The following is a 4296-nucleotide window of genomic DNA, read 5'->3' on the forward strand; positions in this document are numbered from 1 at the left end:
CCCGCCCCGCCCCCCGCCACTCCCCCTGCAGGCAGACTCCCTACCACCATCCCCTGTTTGTGTGTGCAGGCTGTGTGAGGCCGAACCCCATGGCACACACATTCTGTGAGCCCCCCTGCAAGGGTGAGCCAGGCACTTCCCTGCCCCTGGGGAAAAGGGTGCTAATTGGTCACTTTCCCTGTCTTCTCCCTGCAAGGAGGAGGCGGGTATCAGGTGCCACCGGCCACCCACAGGGACTTGCCAAGAGCAGTGTGAGTGGACAGGTAGAGACAGATGGCAGGGATGCCCTGGGGGTGTCCCCGCTGAGCAGAAAGCCAGCAGAGCATCTCCAGCTCAGCAGGAACAGAGTGACCTCCCTGTCCCTGTCCCCACACTCCTGCGGAGGGATGGCCACTGCCTCTTGGTCCCCTGGGCACAGGTGGAGAGGAGCCTGCCCCTCTGCTTCCTCCTGGTGCACTTGACATTGCCCCCTGCCCAGCAGCACACCTGTGTCCCCACGTTACACACGGATACACATGTACCACACACTTGCCTCACACACCTACAGACACACACACCACACATGCATGCATCAAACATACCTGTATCCCCACACTACACATGAACACACACACCACACACAAAGTGCCTCACATATCACACATACTCCGACACACACACCACACACATGCACACACCACACACATACATGCCTCACACACCACACACATGCACACGCACCACACAAATGCCTCACATACCTGCACACACATCATGCACATGGACACATGCCATACACCACAACTCACGCACACAAACCTGTGCTCCCATGCCACACACACCACACTATATGCATGCATACATACACACAGCACATTACATACACACACACACCCTGCCCCCGTCTCTAAGGACTGGAGGAGAGGCTGGGGTGCTAATATTTAAGGAGCAGGGGCTCCGGCTGTTGGGGGCCTGGCCTTTCAGAGAGTTTTTCTGTCAGTTCCATTGGCTCCTTGGAAAGTTCCTAAACTGAGGTCAGCTGGGAGCCCCACCTAGAGCCCCCAGAGTCTCCCAGGCTGTGTGATGAAACCCAAATACGTGGTCTGTAAGTAGCAGTTACACATTGTGCTGCGATCTGCAGGGTCGGCAGTTTGAAACCACCCGCAGCTCTGAGGGAGAAAGACTGGGCTTTCTCCTCCCATCAAGAGTCAGTCTCAGGAACCCAAGGGGGGCGCTGTGAGTCAGCACTGACTCCATGGCAGGAGTTTGGGGTTTTGGAAGGCAGGGGTCAGGGAGGCCCTGCATGGCCACAAGCCAGAGGCTACTGGTTTGCACTCGCCCAGGGGTGACTTGGAAGCCCAGCCTGGTTGTGCTTCTGAAGGGCTCTGCCCAGTGAGCCCTCGGGGCCGCTCTCATCTGCCCACGGAGGTCACCAGGAATCAGGCCCTGGAATTCAGCGACCTGCCGACCTGGGGCCTTGATCTGAGCAGCTGCTGGGACGGCCTCTTCTGCTCCTCGAATGTATTTCCAACGAGCCTTCATCCTTCCAAGCAGGCAGGCAGGCCCTGGCCCACATCTCCACGTGGTCTCTCTGGGACCACCCGCACTGAAATGGCCACAGTCACATCATGACCCTGCCAGCCCAACTCCATAGACCCCACTTACCATGGAACGAGAGGCTGCCCTGTCCCATCCACCACCGGAGGGATGATTATCAGAAGTTGTGTTAGTCTGAGTTGACGAGAGGAATAAATCCAGGGAGACACTCGTGTGTGTAAGAGAGAGCTTTATAGACAAGAGCAATTGAATATGGAGAAAACATCCCAGCCCAGTCCTGATCAAGTCCATAAGTCCGATATTAGCCCATATGTCCAATACCATTCTATAAAGTCCTCTTCAGACTCACAAAACACATGCAATGATGCCGAATGCAGGAAGATCACAGGCCAATGGCTGGGAAGTCTTGTGGATCCAGTGATGTTGTAAGCATCTCAGGGCTGGCAGGGGTCTCCACATGGCTTCTCCAGCTCAGGGCACTAGTGTAGCTCCATGTGTCTTGTCAGCTGCAATGTCTCCCAGGGAGTAAGGCAGCGTCCTGCCTCCAACTAGCTGTTTATCTCCTTTGCGCCTCCAAATGAGGTCCTCAGGCTGCATCCTGATCGACAGGCTAGACTCCACCCCTTCACTCTGAATTTAAGGAAATTGACACCAATTTGAGGAAATTGACACCAGATGATGTACCTACCACAGAAGTCGACTGCCAGGCCTTTCTTCCTCCTCTTGCTCTGGAAACTCGGCCTCCACCTGTTCAGTGCCACAGCCACACACAGGCCTCCACGGACAGTCAGGTGGTAGCCATATGCACACCACCTGGGCCAGGCGTCAAACCCAGGCTCCCCACATGGAAAGGGAGAAGCCCATCCCTGGGCCACCATTGCCCCCGCCTCCCACTGTTCGTTCTCTTCATGGGACTTGCCACTCTCCAGTGCCCACTCACTAGTGTTAAGATCAAAAGCCCACACCTGTTGGCATCCGGTCTCCTCTAACTCAGAGGGCAGGGTAGAACTGCCTTTTCGGCTTCCTAGGCTTTCTGTAGGGAAGCAGACTGCCTCATCTCCTTCACACAGAGTGGCTAGTGGATTCGAACCAATGACCTTTTGGTTGATAGCCAAATGTTTAACCCAGGCACCACCAGGGCCCCCTTCCACTAATGGCAGCTTTTCTTGCAAACAGCACCACACAATGCACACACACACACACACACACACACACACCTCTAACTGGTGGAAATGGTGCCATGAAGTCAACGGTTCTCAACCCATGGGTCATGACCCCTTTGGGGGTTGACCTGACCCTTTCACAGGGGTCATCTAAGAACATCAGAAAACATATTTCCGATGGTCTTAGGAACCGAGCTACCACTCCTCTATCCATCTCCAGGCGGGTCCACCCGCAGGCAGAGACACCCACATACGAGTACCCAGCGTGATGACTGTTACCCATGCTACACCATGCTTCAAGACAAAATTTCATTTACTTATCATTAGAAATAACTATTTCACAATATTATTTACATGTGATTAACCACTATGCTTTAATTACGTTCAACTTGTAATATTTACATGACGATTCATCACAGTAGCAAAATGGCAGTGATGAAGTAGCAATGAAAATAATGTAATGGCTGGGGGTCCCCACACATGAGGACCTGTATGAAAGGGTCTCAGCATTAGGAAGGTGGAGAACCGCTGCCCTAGACCATAGATTCCCAAACCTGCTTGACCCACTCTCCTCTTTTCAGAGAAAAAAAAGTTCTCAGAACCCCCTTGTAATTAAACATTTTGTGCTATAGCCTTCCATCCAGGGTCAAGTGTATACAGGCATCTGATTTGGCAGACACCCCCACGCCCACCCCAACCATGGTGCCACTTTGGGAAACACCACCTTAAATCATCTCTTAATTACTGACAAACACGTCTCAAAACCCTCACGCTGTCGAGTCAACGCTGGCTCACAGAGACACTCTAGGGCCGGGGTTTCCGAGACTGTTACTGGTTGCAGGAGTCGAAAGCCTTCTTTCTCCATAGAGCTTCCGATGGTTTCGAACTGTTGACCTTGCAGTTAGTACCGCAACGTGTAGCCACCACACCACCCGCACAGTGTGAAATGCTCTGTAAATTACACTCCCTGCTCCCTCCTAGCCTTTGGGGGCTTGCATTGGCCAGTTTGTTGCCTGCCTCTCCTTGGAGTATTTTTGATGCAGGCACTCGGAAGGCGCTGCCCACACTGCATATCCTTCAAGTTCTGTGTTTCTGAGACTGTAACTCTTTACAGCAGTACAAAGCGTTATCTATCTCTCGATGAGCAGCTGTGGTTTCAAACTGCTGAACTTTTAGTAAGTAGTCCAGTGCATTACCCACTATACCACCAGCCCCTGCGTGCTGGACACTCGGAGCCAGGAGTGGCCACTGCGACTCTGGAGCTCACTTCCCCCCTGTTGCAACAGGGCAGCTGGGTGGGGCTGCCTCCCCACCCTGTAGGACCAGTTCCTGCGTGCACTCCTGAAACAGGCCTCCAGCCCGAGCTGCAGCAGCTGTTTGCCCTTCTCTGTGTGTGTGTGTGTCTCTCTTGTATTTTTGTTTTCTGTTCAATTTTATTTTGGCGACAGCAGACACAGCCAAGCCCGCCTCCTCTCCACGCCTGTAGACATCATGACGAGGGACATTGCTCCATTGCTCACACCCTGTCAACAGTCCTTATTTCTGTCCTGGAGGCTGACCTCCCGCCCCCTGGCCCCATCCCTCCCACCCCCACCCC

The 4296-nt window shown here is 53.6% G+C and overlaps 1 protein-coding gene across 2 annotated transcripts in view; it reads left to right on the top strand.

Annotated features, from left to right (window-relative positions):
- The window catches only part of SMARCA2 (SWI/SNF related, matrix associated, actin dependent regulator of chromatin, subfamily a, member 2), a 147792-nt gene that overhangs the window by 103899 nt on the left and 39597 nt on the right, over positions 1–4296 (top strand). The window lies entirely within an intron of this gene.

Source organism: Echinops telfairi, unplaced genomic scaffold, assembly GCF_000313985.2.
Source record: "Echinops telfairi isolate 266 unplaced genomic scaffold, ASM31398v2 ScPeMD7_25;HRSCAF=90, whole genome shotgun sequence".
Taxonomy (NCBI): domain Eukaryota; kingdom Metazoa; phylum Chordata; class Mammalia; order Afrosoricida; family Tenrecidae; genus Echinops; species Echinops telfairi.